The sequence below is a fragment of the Pelodiscus sinensis genome, chromosome 10 (genome assembly GCF_049634645.1).
Source record: "Pelodiscus sinensis isolate JC-2024 chromosome 10, ASM4963464v1, whole genome shotgun sequence".
Taxonomy (NCBI): Eukaryota; Metazoa; Chordata; order Testudines; family Trionychidae; genus Pelodiscus; species Pelodiscus sinensis.
In genome coordinates, this window is record NC_134720.1 from 36,728,217 (window position 1) to 36,742,977 (window position 14,761).

The following is a 14,761-nucleotide window of genomic DNA, read 5'->3' on the forward strand; positions in this document are numbered from 1 at the left end:
ATTAAACTTCATCCTGTTTACCTCTGACCATTTCTCTAACTTGCTAAGGTCATTTTGAATTATGTCCCTATCCTCCAAAGAAGTTGCAACCCCACCCAGTTTGGTATCATCTGCAAACTTAATAAGCGTACTCTCTATCCCAATATCTACATCATTGATGAAGATATTGAACAGTATGGGTCCCAAAACAGACCCTTGCGGAACTCCACTTCTTATCCCTTTCCAGCAGGATTTAGCACCGTTAACAACAACTCTCTGACTACGGTTGTCCAGCCAATTATGCACCCACCTTATTGTGGCCCTATCTACGTTATATTTGCCTAGTTTATCAATAAGAATATCATGCAAGACCGTATCAAATGCCTTACTAAAGTCTAGGTATATGACATCCACCGCTTCTCCCTTATCCACAAGGCTCGTTATCCTATCAAAGAAAGCTATCAGATTAGTTTGGCATGACTTGTTCTTCACAAACCCATGCTGGCTATTCCCTATCACTTTATTACCTTCCAAGTGTTTGCATATGATTTCCTTCATTACCTGCTCCATTATCTTCCCTGGGACAGACATTAAACTGACCGGTCTGTAGTTTCCTGGGTTGTTCTTATTCCCCTTTTTATAGATGGGCACAATATTTGCCCTTTTCCAGTCTTCTGGACTCTCCCCTGTCTGCCATGATTTTTCAAAGATCATAGCTAAAGGCTCAGATACCTCCTCTATCAGCTCCTTGAGTATCCTGGGATGCATTTCATCAGGACCTGGTGACTTGCTGACATCTAACTTTCCTAAGTGATTTTTAACTTGTTCTTTGTGTATCCTATCTTCTAAACTTACCCTCTCTCTGCTTGTATTCACTACGTTAGGCACACCTCCAGACCTCTCGGTGAAGACCGAAACAAAGAAGTCATTGAGCATCTCCGCCATTTCCAAGTTTCCTGTTACTGCTTCTCCCTCCTCACTGAGCAGTGGGCCTACCCTGTCCTTGGTCTTCCTCTTGCTTCTAATGTATTTATAAAAGGTCTTCTTGTTTCCCTTTATGCCTATAGCTAGTTTGCTCTCATTTTGTGCCTTTGCCTTTCTAATCTTGCCCCTGCATTCCCGTGTTGCTTGCCTATATTCATCCTTTGTTATTTGTCCTAGTTTCCATTTTTATAGGACTCCTTTTTTATTTTGAGATCATGCAAGATCTCCTTGTTAAGCCAAGCTGGTCTTTTGCCATATTTTCTATCTTTCCTACACAGCGGAATTGTTTGCTTTTGGGCCCTTAACAACGTCCCTTTGAAATACTTCCAACTCTCCTCAGTTGTTTTTTCCTTCAGTCTTGCTTCCCATGGGACCTTACCTACAAGTTCTCTGAGCTTATCAAAATCTGCCTTCCTGAAATCCATTACCTCAATTGTGCTGATCTCCTTCTGCCTTTCCTTAAGATCATGAACTCTATTATTTCATGATCACTGTTCCCCATACTGTCTTCCACTTTCAAGTTCTCAACCAGTTCCTCCCTACTTGTTAAAATCAAATCCAGAACAGCTTCTCCTCTGGTAGCTTTTTCAACCTTCTGAAACATAAAGTTGTCTCCAATGCAGTCCAGAGACTTATTGAATAGCCTGTGCCCCGCTGTCTTAGTTTCCCAACATATGTCTGGATAGTTGAAGTCCCCCATCACCACCAAAGCTTGGGCTTTGGATAGTTTTGTTAATTGTTTAAAAAAGGCCTCTTCCACCTGGCTAGGTGGCCTGTTGTAGACTCCTAGCATGACATCACCCTCATTTTTACCCCTTTTAGCTTAACCCAGAGACTCTCTACACAGCTATCTCCTACGTTCATCTCCACTTCAGTCGAAGCGTGTACATTTTTAATATACAAGGCAACCCGTCCTCCCTTTTTTCCCTGTCTGTCCTTCCTGAGCAAGCTGTACCCTTCCATACCAACATTCCAATCGTGCGTCGGCACCCCTTGGGGGTGGTACCAGCTCGTCCTCAGCCCAGGACGTCCCAGGGGCCAGCTGTGATGGCCGCCCCCTCCACCGCCGGCGGGTCCTTTTAAACCGGCCTTCCGGCCATGACGCACTTGCAGAGCCCCTTGCAGAGCCCCTCTGGGGGCGGGGCGAGTTCGCCAGCCTCCCTCCACCTGTCACTCCCCGCATCCGCTCCCTGCAGACGCACGCCGGGGGCAGAGCCAGCCGCCGTGGAACGACGCAGCCATGGGGGCAAGCTCAGGCATCGCCGTCTGCTGCCCGCCAGGTCGCGTTGCCCCAGCGCTGCCGTTGGGGTTGCTATCTCCGGTGGCCCCGCCCCGGGTTTCCGCGTGCGGGTTGCCTGCAACCCATCACAGGTACAAACAAACTAAGGCCATGTCTACACTAGATCCGGCAGCTCAGCTTAAGGTGTGCAACTCCAGCTATGTAGAATATATAGTCTAGTTTAAGCAGAGCTTGGTGGCATCCCTACAGAGGGAAGTCAACAGAAGCAAATACTCCTATCAGTCTCCCTTACTTCTCCCAAAAGGAGTACCAGAAACAGGAAGGGGCACCACCCTCTGAGTTTGTTTATTGAGTCTTAATTTGACTCTCTAAATCAAACTCCGGAAAATCAATCACAGTAGCAGCAATTTTCCTTTTGGTGTAGACAAGGCCTAAGATCTGGCTGAAACTCATCATGCACATATCTGAGACTCGCATGGCTTAAAATGAGCTTTGGATCAGGCCTCTTCTTCAGGACACTTTGGATAGTTTCATCTATGCAATGTGTGTTCTTTTGCTGCACTATGGTAGGTTTATACCCATTTAAAATTGGAGCTGATTTTGTCTAACCTTGGGTTTCACAAATGTAAACTGACCATTCCTTCACTACAGAAAGGCCCAAATGTTCACATCTATTCATCTGACCCGTTGGGGACACTTTATATACATACATAGGAAGAGGTACCATCTGGTCCATGATTCACCCTTCATTCTGCTAGTCTTGTTTTAATCTTACAGCTGATATACGCTAATGTGAAACTTAAAGCTATAAAAGGGCAAGGAAAGAATTCCTGTTGACCTGTACATACAAGCCATAAAGAATTCCAATAACAAATCTATGTTCCAGAGCCCAGAAGGGACAGTTCTAAAAAGATGAGCTTTAATTTAATTTGAAAAGGGACAAGGATATCCATAAATTTTACAACTTTTAGGGGAAATTTCATCATTAAGAGTCTACCTCAAGATATTTGAACTGTATGTTGTGGAATATGCAGAATTACCGATATTTACAGCACTGCTTTATTCCATGTATTAAAAATCAAACTTTATCTTATTAATATTTCTATTGTGGTTGTGCCTAAAGGCACCTTTTAGGGAACAAGGCCAACTGTACTAAGCACAAAACAAAAAATGATCCCCTTTCAAGGAGGTTGTAAAATAAGTAGGATCAACAATAATATTTCAAGCTGAGATTGTGATAAAAGGTTAAGGGAATTAGACACCTATCTCCCATTGAATTAAAATTCCAGAGTCATTATTTAAATCACTCATATTTTAAAAATGTAATGACACTTAGTTGTTCTGATTCCATGGAAGGATGGTACAAGCAAATGGATTTGCATATTATTGGTATATCAGAGATATATGTCAAGTTCAAAAGCTTTTAGACACTGAATCAAAAACTGTGCCATTACACAGATAACAGGCTGTAGTATTTGTTTACTGCCATCCACAAAGATCCTCATGAAAGTAAAATCTCTCTCTCATTAGCTTAGCCTGCTGAGTCAAAATTTGACTAAAGGAGAGTTATTTACTCCTTCCCATAACACAAGAACTAGGGGTCACCAAATTAAATTAACAGGCAGCAGGTTTGAAACAAACAAAAGGAAGTACATCTTCACAGAATGCACAGTCAACCTATGAAACTCCTTGCCAGAAGATGTTGTGAAGGCCAGGACTACCACAAGGCTCAAAAAGGAGCTGGGTAGGCAGGGACGGTGTCTCTAGCCTGTGTTTGTCAGAAGCTCGGAATGGATGACAGGGGATGGATTTATTTACTTATTCTCTTCACATAATATCAGAAGAAAGATTGCCTGGAGTGGGGGGAACCAAGCTGCAACCAAAGAATATACAGTGATCACAAATAAACTCTGTAGCAATAAATACATCACAAGAAATATTACAAGATACTTTTCTGGAAAATGAAAATGCTTCACTGTTAAAGCTCTCTGATTTTACTAGACTTGAGCAGGAAGATCACAAAGGGAAAAGATGATCTCAAAAATTCCCTTATAAAAATGACCTTTTCTATAGGTTTTTATAAACTTATAATTTTATTATAGAACCCTTTACAGTGATTTTCAAAAAACCCAGAATATAGATTTTCAAAGTAATTTGTGTAGAATACTACTTATTCTCTTCCCTTCATCCCTCCCCCCCAATTAAATTTGAGAGGTGATTTCTTAAAGTTGGGAAAGACTTGGAAGAGACATTTTTAAAAGTCAATTATCCTCAGGTCAGCTGACTAAACAAAGCATTTCTGATATTTGGGACTAGAAGAAAAAGTTGTTGTGCAATAGATTAATGTCTTCTCTATTGCATGGCAGTACTTTGCAATAATGCACAGAACATTGATTCAAGTGAAAAGGAAGATTATTTTTATCTTTATCGGTAATTGTTTATTTTAGTGCAGTTTAGTGTTTCCTTACCATCTGCCTTTTATTAGATAATTGAATTTTATGTGGCTATTTTACTTCAATTAAATGGTACATTTCTCATGCCACTATTACTTCCATTTCATTGAATCTACACCTCTCGTCTATAGCTTGAGCAGCCATTCATTCACCCCAGCTGAAAGAACAATTGCAGGATTTTCTCCTTTCTAGTTGCCTACTTTAATTTCACTAACATGTTTTGGTTTTGGCAGCCCAAAGAGCTTGGTTCAGTGGTAACTGTATGGGATCTAATTTGTTCATTACTCCCTTCTCTTCAAATGATGCTTTCTGCCTTTAATATCTATTTTCACTTCCTGATTTTAATTCCTCATCCTTGATTTATATTAATGATGCTTATAAATTTTGTGCAAGAGGTGGAGATTTGGTTGAAATATATCCAAGCAGTACCTGCTGTTTCTTTCTCCCTTTTATTAACCTGGAAAATATGTTCAGAAAGAACACATCCCTGCACATTAGAAGGATTACATATTATGGTTACAATGGCCTTAAAAGTATCTAGGGAAATAAATCGCATAGATTACAGAGAAAGAATAAGTAAGATGGATGGATAATACTAATCATGGTGTAGATATTTTTCCAATTTAAAAATAGTTTATACTAATATATCAGTGTGTAAAGAGATCAATGATTCTCTCTGATCTTCTAAGCTTTTATGATTTACGACTATGACGTTATCTTTCAATTACCTTGTTTTATTAAGCTTTTGTATGTAATCCAGTGAAGAGTCACAAATGTTTTGAATCAATTCAACAGCTATAATTTTAGTTGAGTCTAGAATAAATAGCACAATTTAAAAAAATAAAAACTACGGGGCAGATCCTTTTTGTGTAATTAACTTATTACTGATGATTTACATCATGCGAAGACCAGATCCTACACAGCCAATGATGGCTCTGACTTGAGAAAACATGTAAGCATGTATGTAAGTTGATCTGTATTCAGGAGAGCATTTAAGCAAATGGTCCTGCTGACGGGGGAGGCGGGGTGAGGGGGGGGCAGGGAAGCAAAGGGGGCAACTGTCCCAGGGCACAGAAATTCTAAAGGGCTCAGGACTCTGGGTGCCGTTGTTGCTGCAGTAGCAGCTGTGGTGGCCATGAGCTACTGCAGCACTGGCAGCACCCAAAGCCCCAGGCCCTTCAAATCACTGCTGAAGGCTGTGCAGTGCACTTTGAGCAGCTTTGAGGGCAGGGGTGGGTGACATGGCATGCTCTGGGCAGCACTAAGAACTGGCTGCCGCTGGTCCCACCCCTTCTTCCCAAGGCTCCACCCTTTCTGGGAGCATGGAGCTGACTTTCCTATTTTACCAAGGGGCCTTGGGTGGCTGTTGGCTCCCCTGTAAGCACGTGTGCATGTGCTTTCCTGGATTAGGGTATATAACTATAAGCTATATAGCTGATACCGTTGACTAAATTAATACTGGAAGGCTGGATCTGCTCCTTTTGCAGTATTTAGAGCAGAGGAAATAGGTGATCTTTTGAATTGGTAACTGTACTGAAAAACTGAAAAAAAATTGTTGGCTCCAAAATCGAACTTTTTCATTCTCTCTCTCTCAAATGAAGAAGCGAAAAATGTTCTGGTTTGAAACAACATTTTGCTCAAACAAAAAAAGAATAAAGCAAGCAAAATTGCTGAACAAAAACAGTGATTCAAACTGAAAAGTTGAAACATATTGTTTTGAGAATATCAAAATAAATGGACTTCACATTCTTTCCCCCCCCCTTTTTTATTGACCAAAATTTGCTGAATTTCGTGAATAGTTTCAGTCAAACCAAAATTTCATTTTTTGCCTACCTACTGTCTGAAAAATGCTCACATTTCTAAACTCAGTGGAGATGTTCTATTGATTTGGATGAAGCAAGATGCAACTTATATTTGCATGTTAGTTTAAGTGATCATGAATGGTAGTATTTCATATGCTTAATTGAATTAAATAATATACATGATTATATGAATGAATAATAATATTTAGCTTTTATGTAGCACTTTCCACTAAAGGAACTCAAAGAACTTTACAAAAGAAGGTAAGATTCAAACCATTCTTCAGTTAATTTAGTGACTATTAAGTACATTTAACTAATATATATCCCCAGCCATTTGTGACTATAGAAGAGCAAATCTTTAGCACATGCTAAGCTAGTATTCTCTAAAATCTTGAGTTGGATGATAAGACAGTTCACATTTCTTTTGAAGAAAATACAAAATTTTTTTAGTCTGAGAGCATAACATCTGATGTCATATAAAGATAATAATATTATTTTTATCTCTGTGGCATTTCTTTATTTTTTCTCTGCTAATGTTACTTAGAAGCAAAACTGGCTTAAAAGCAAACTAAGGCATGTCTCAAAAATTACTTTGATAATGCTAATATGCCCTTTAAAATTGAGGCCAGCTGGGAAATTGAAAGGGTGACAAGTGGAACCAGCTTGTTAAAGGTTGGCATGTTACCAGTCATTGGCATGGCCTAAATGACAGTAACAGTATCTGGAAAGTGGTTGATAAGGAAATCCTGTTATAATGCTGTGCTAGTTTCTTTCTTAAATTACCTCGTATATGATTTTATTTGTACAGTTTCTTGATTTTCTGACAAATTGATTTTTTTACTGAAATGCTCGTTTGCTTAAACAAATGCATGAGAAGTGGTTTTCAGCAGTTCTTTGGAGACAGGAAAATCCAATGTATTCTGAGTTAACTTGGTCACCCTGGGGAGTTCTTTCAAGGACCCCCCTTCAGTTCAGAAGGCTAAAATTCATGATAATTTATGGTGGAATTTTCAAAGGTGTTAAAGGAATTAAGAGCCTAAAACCAAGATCCTATATAATATTTCAGCACCTAACCCACCCACTCGCCACACTGGATCTGAAGCAAGCTGTTTTGAGATATTTGAAACAAATCCATCCTTAAGTCTTACCAGAACAACACTGGAAGAAGGATTCTGGAGAAGGGCTTTTTCTTCAAAAGACAAAGGAAAGAGAAGAGTTGCAGTAATTACAGGAAATGTTCGGTGCAGAATTACAATCATATTCTTGCCTTAGCTGGTTTTGGAGGGAGAAAGGGAAGCACACAGTAAGCTAAAGACCAGCAAGACTGAGAAATAGAAAGGTTATTGGAAGAACAGACTGAGCCACTGTGTGGGAATTAAGCACCCACTGGGGGAAAAAAATGGGTGGGTTCATGCAGGGACAAAATAATCTGTTGTGGCCCCAATGCTTGGACAGTGGCCTTGCCCCCATTCCACCTGTGCTCCACCCTGAGGCCCCGCCCCTGCTCAGCCTTCTGTCCTTCCAGCCCCATCTCATGCTCTCACAGGAGGAGGAGATGGAGAGAAACACCACATGGCAAAAACAGCACCTGTTGACTGAGTTTAATTTTGCTACCATGTACAGTCTCACTGATTGCAAAACTGAAGATGGGCTTTGCATTTTCATTTAAAAAGACCCCCTAATTTCTACTGTAAACCAACATTTTGCAAATACCTACTCACTTTAAAGCCCTCATACCCAACTAGAGAACTTATATCCTTCTACTTATATACTTCTACATAAAGCATACTGGGGTCCCAATAAGAGGAACACTACGAAGGAGCATAGTAGAGAATAAAGCCCCAATCCAGCAAATCCAGTCAAAAAGGTTGCTCAAGTGTTTGGATCGTGGCTTAAATCCGGTGTTCTTTTCCCTTTTAGTTAATTCCCTTTTCTGTGTTTTTGAGTGGAAGAGTGTCACCTTACTTTTTTTCCTCAACTACATATTTTTTCTCTGACTTTAATTAAGCTGTCCTGTAGTTCACATGTTTCATTAGCTTGGCATGGTTGTCACAACTCTGTCACAAGAGGGTCATAATATCCATCCTGCTATTGACATTTGTATTCATGCTGAATACATTCAGTCCCTGACATCTAAGATTTTCACAGGCTTTTTCTACTGTAAAATCATCTTATTATGCTGTCAATAAAATGCTAAAGAAGAGATTACCTGAAAATAAATCCACAGCATTTGTTCCTTCTCGCCAGTCAACTTGCCAGCTAGTGGCAGCATGAAAGAACCAGCTATGAAAAAGAACAAATAGAAATTAAATTGGTAAATCACAGTGAAACTCCCCATAGTATATCAGCAAGAGCAAATCTCAAATTTTCAATGTATCTTAATGGTGCAGTAAGAGACCTGCAAGCAAGATGAGCTACCTTTGTATCAATAGTCACACACACAAATACTTCTATGACCAATGTTAAATGGCATTTAAGTGATCCATAATCATGGATAAATTTATCCTCACAGCCATATAAAAATTGTGAAATATTATCCGTTTTACAGAAGCCCGTCACATTCAGTGATTTAGCCCAAGAAAACTGAGAAACTTTGTGGCAGTGTCAATAAGTAAATTCAATTACTCCTGACACATAGCTCAAGTAGTTAACCACAAGACCCTGCTTCAGGGCAGGGTTCGCTTCAGATATTAAAATGTATTTATTTTTCCCCTAAGAACTAGATTTTCCTGCTTCCTGCCCAATAGAACGTAATAGATTTAATGTATATAATCAAATATAACTTTAGCTCTTTGTGTATATCTACACTGCAACACTATTTTGAAATAACTAGCGCTATCCCAAAATAACTTAGTCCACGTATATACAGCAGGCAGTTATTTAAAAATAGTGTCAAAATATTGTCAAGCTGGAGGACTTCTTACTCCACGTCTTGTAACCCTCATTGTAGGAGGAATAAGGGAAGCCAGAAGAGGAGTGCACTATTTCAAAATAAGTGCTGTGTAAACGCTCCCTATTTCGAAATAAGCTATTTGAAACTAAGATATGCAATTGACATAGCTCAATTTGCATAGCTTGTTTCGAGTTAAGCTCTGCAGTATAGATGCACCCTTTTTGTGTTAAACAAGAATAGTAAATTTTCATACCTCACGTCAAATTTTATCTTTTATTGTTTTGAGCAATGGAATGGATTCTATAATTATCAAAACTGTGTTTCTGGCTTACAGACCATCCAGCAAAATTTGAACAGGAATGATACTGGGAATGGCATAGTTTTAGCTACACAAATGTATGAGGTTTGCTGTAAAAACTATGTGCTTGTAGAATGCCATACTTCCACATGCTTAAAGCTGTAAATACCTCTTGTTGAATGAATCCAATTAAAGTTCTTTTTTAAAGAGGCTATTAGCTCACAAGGTAATTCACTGTCACAGAAACTTGTAACACCTAAAAGAAAGCCAAAGAATTATGTTTATGTGCCAGCTCACTATTAAGACTGTGCTTATTGATGTTTAGCGGCTATACAATGGGAATGATATGACTCTATAACATTGAAATTACAATAATATTTCAGGCACTCGCTTAAAAAAATGGCCAAATAATCTCCCTACGAGTTTTATGCATTGCTTCAGGCACATCTTTGCCCCTCTAGATGTTATCCTGTCTTTGTTGAAATATTAAGAGCATTGCAACTGTTGTAATTCCATCTACAGGTCTCTTCTCCAAGGGTAACTGTTGGTCTTTTTGTCTATGTCAGCCTGTGAAAACAGATCAGCTGGAGAAGGTATCTCCACTTTCCTGGAGTATAATTTAACACTACATCATAATTCCTTAACCTTAACATCCTTCTTTGAATTTTCATGGGACACACATTCAAAATATTTGCATATATATAGCACAAACACGATTATCATTCTCACTGCAAAATCTTGTGCTATTTCCCATGAGATCATGTGATGAACTAAAATGCCATGAATCATTGCTGACACTAGAAAGAGTAGCCTGCAGCCTGGATAAAGTATGTTAATAGTGTTATGCAATTATAAAAGCAACATTAATGCGATTCATCCCACCATGATATAATCACTGATGGAATTTTTTGTATGCACGTGAACAAAATTGTCACCAACTACTTTTCTTTCTGGATATTTCTCATCCCTGCACTTACCATTATATAATGTCAGAAAACATCCTAATGGTCCAGGCTAGTCCTTTTGGGTCTTTCAGGAGATGGCATCTCAGACAAACTGTTTTGAGTTTAGCAATTTTATTACACAATGTTTGTACTAACTTAAACCAGCCAAATCAACAAGCAACCTAGTAGAGCCTTCCTTCTTCACATTAGTGCTTTGTGCTTAGCATTCTTTTTCAAAGCAGTATACAAACATTAATTAACAAAAGGCCCTGAGGTTCCAGGTTTCCTTTCACTGAATGTCCCAGTATCCCTCTGGTCTGAAGGGCCCAGTAATAGGAAAGTTATTATCATGTTTCTAGATTCAAATGATTAGGCGTTAGGACCCTGGAGGAAAGGAGCAGGGGAAAGAGAACTGGTAAGAGCGATACTGCAGGAATTGAGAGCTACGTGTCTAAGGAAAACGGTTATAAGTGCATTTTTAAGAGCCATATTGAATAGTTTACAGCACTATATAACCAGCAATTTTCCTGCAGCCTAAACACAAATGGCATGCTATTAAATTGGCCTTTAAATTACAAAATTCTAAACTACATCTCTTCCATCTGCACTTACTCTTCTTGAAGCACAAAGGCTATACTCCCTCTCTTCTGATGAATTGCACTGTTGTATTCACATCTGTGGCCCCAGGTATTCAAAGAGGCCTAATGATTCTATGTGCCCAACATTTTGCATTTCCAACTTAAAACTCCTCAAAGGGACCTGATTTTCATTAATTGCTAAACACCACCCTGTTCAAATTAGGTCCTTCTTAAATATGAGGACCAAGAACACAAGCTTCCAAAAACCACCTGTCCCTTTGCCTGACTTTTTTCCACACCTTTGCATGTGCCAGTGACTACTTTAAAAATTACCACTTTTATCAAAAGCAGCATAAATCTAGTTAGAGCTTAGCTCAAACTTCTCTTGAATTTCATCTGGCTACTCGTTCCTAGAAAAGACCAATCCATTTTTTCTCCCCTGCTTTCTTATGGTGCTTCTCTAAGGTAACATCTCACGATAGGAGTCTCTGACATAGCTTCCATATTCCACTGGAATCCTCCATTCCCAGAGAAGAACTGATCTGATCCATCTCTCAACTTTGTGCAATTAAGACCCCAGACAGTATTGTTTCACTACTCTTCCAAAGTGAACCTCTTGAAATTTGAGGTTCATCATTCCCCCTATTATTTGCAATGGACATCCAGATGACATTTTATTTTGTCAAAAGCAAGACAGCATAATTTTTCCTTGGGATTATTTTCTGCTGTTTTCTCTAATTCTCCTTTTTAAAATTTTATAATTTGAACAAGAAAAATATTAAAATGAGCACAGTTTGTCAGTAATAAACAACATTGTCAAGGGCTTAATTGCACAAGGTTGATAGATGTCGAGAGCACAAAATACATGGCATAATAAAACAAAATTATATTTAGTCTGCATTAATGTAAAGTAAATTAGATATAATCAGAACTATTGAATGCAGTTAGACTCATATTTAGCAAACCCACATTTCCTTTAGTTTTGAACTAATAAACATTAATCGGTGACAACCTGAACCTCAAAATTCAGACTCCAGAGCCAAATTTTACCAAGGATGGTGTGTATTCTGTTGGTCCTCTTGACTCCTTCTTGACACCCTGAAAAGGGCTTTCTTTTGGGCTTAGGATCCTTGCAAAGAAGGGAGGCCAGGATCTTGGAGCTTGCGCAGAGGAACAGGGCCATCCTATGCAATCATGGGATCTGGGTGCTGGATTCTCTGATTCTACCACATGGTATAAACCCATCCTTTCCCCTCCACACTACATAGATTCCTCTGAATTTTCCTGTTATCAGAATCTATCCACATGTTCATCCTCCATGACTTTCTCCTACAGATTCTTCCTCTGGGAAGGAAAGGGTTGCCTCCCTCTCCCTCTCCCTCTCCCAGTAGAGCTAAAAGTGGTGCACGTTACTGTAAGGATTTCAGATCTCATGCTTCAGTGTTTAAGCTGATCAGACTTGATATTTGTTGTATCAGGAGGGAGGTTTCCATCCTGCATCCAAAGTGCTTCATATACAATTGACGCTGGATGACACAGTGACTCCATAGAAATCAGTGGCAAAATTCCCCTTGCCTCTAGAGGGCACCTATTTCAGTATAGGGAGAGATGTGTTGTCTTTGTTTGAAAGAAAATATTGACCAAGGAGGCAAGATACAGAGAGTATCTGACACTGTAGACCCTATATTCCTAACTATACTGGAAAAGTTCATGTTCTAACCCATGTCCCGGATTACTTGCTGGTCATTTAGTGCACCTTTGGCTTTGACTTTTTTTCTGGTTTCACTTTAGTAACTTTTAAAGAATAAAATTGTTTGCATTCACTTTTCATTTTGCTGCTTCAATTAGAGACATAAACCTACTTAGTTTTATTTCACTTACTTGTATTTTGTAATGCATCTCACCAATAACTTTTCTTAAAATGACTATTTGCCACTAAAAAGTCAAGCTTTTGGGTTATCATATGCGAGGGAGATTCCTTGAACTCCAGAGACATCAGGTAATATCCATTTCCATTCCATGTCCAGGACCTCTGACTGACCCATGAAGGAACAGACACCTTTAAATTTCTGGAGAGTCCTCAGAAAGATTTGCCTACTGGAAGCTTTAGAAGATGAAGAAAAAAATCCCCAAAGAGAATGGAGGCCCTCTCCTTCCTGCACAAGATGGCTGCAACTGAGGGCATGGTATCTATGATGGGCCTGCTAGAGAAAGTTCCTACACAGTAACTATCAAGGCCACAACACAAGTATCTCCTGTATTTCAGTTAACTCTTCTCTACAAACACTGACAGGATGGATAAATATTTAGTGGAACGCCAGGTGCAAGAGTGCTCTGGCAAAGTGCAGAGAAAACTCACTGACCTGTTTCTCTTAAATCTAATTTGGCAGACTTCTTTTGAGGGAAGGTCTCCTCCCCACAGTAATCTAGAGTTGGAGAGTTCCTGAAGGAGCAGAGAAAGAAATTCCACTAGCGTTTGTTTCCCAGTTCCTTGCAGGATTTCTCAGCTGCTGAGTGATTCTAAATTTGATTTAGAGAGAGCAAATAGGTTCCTGGCACCTAAGCCAATTTCAAATGCCAAACTTCATGCACCAATTGTCAAATTTCTCAGTTTTACTGGAGAAGAATAAATAATGAAGCTAGCTCATGGGAAGAATGTTTTGAGAGATGCCAGAAAATTAGATAACAATTTTTCAAGATTTTGCAAAAGATGTAGTTGAGCAGAGATCAGAATTTAGAAGAGCAAGGGAATTTGCCAAGCAGTGAGGGCTCAAATACTATAAAGCTCCCAGCTCAGTTGCATATCAAGGTTGATGCGGAAGTGCATCTGTTCCTAAAACCACAAAAAGTGGAACATTTTTAAATAGCCTACAATGATTGAGTACCTGTTCTATTTTATGACACGTTTACTTCCCACTTGTCACGTCTGCCTTACCCGCATTTATGAACTTACCAAGTTAATGTGACTAACTAACATACTTTGGTTATCTCTTCTGCTCCAAGTTTTTTGTGTGTTTTTTTAAACTTTTGTGGCATGTATATTAAAACTCAACAAATGAATGAGTGGGAAGCATGAGAAACTTACCCATCCCACCTCACCTCAAACTGATCTCATGTGATTGTGGACAGGAGGCATTTAAATTGTGTATTAGCAATAGTAGGTATCCCTGGTCCTGTATTTTTGCTGGGGAATTAATGAAACATTTGACAGTATCCGTTAATGAAAAGATCAAATGTTCCTACCTATTTGCTATTAAACTATTAACAAATCCTACCTATTAGCTCAGAACACCAAAGAAAACAGTGGGGAGTGACATAGTCCCCTGTTTGTTAGAAATTTGAGGGTTCAACATTTTTGGTGCTAGTAGAGAACAGATTATTTCTGGGTGTCCTCAGTGCCCAGAAGCTTGACACATCATATGCTGGGAGTGTGAAACATTGCTCTCCACCCTGAAAGACATCCTGGATAGCGTCACAGAAGCTGAGCAATGTAGTTGTACACCGTGTGGCCCAACGGAGCAGAAAAGAAGACCAGTGTGAGTTGCTGAGATACAAGGACAGTGATTTCTGCTGTCCCTATAACTCCCTAA

General features: G+C 39.3%; 1 long non-coding RNA gene across 2 annotated transcripts in view; it reads right to left on the reverse strand.

Annotated features, from left to right (window-relative positions):
* LOC112546546 (uncharacterized) overlaps positions 1–14,761 on the reverse strand; it is a 53,551-nt gene that overhangs the window by 20,091 nt on the left and 18,699 nt on the right. Inside the window, exons 3-4 of one of the 2 annotated variants that reach the window (XR_012906402.1) lie at positions 9,819–9,905; positions 8,668–8,741 (exon numbers count right to left, since the gene is read on the reverse strand). This is a non-coding gene — a long non-coding RNA (uncharacterized LOC112546546). The remainder of the gene's footprint in view (positions 1–8,667; positions 8,742–9,818; positions 9,906–14,761) is intronic. The other variant, XR_012906403.1, reaches the window with a different exon arrangement.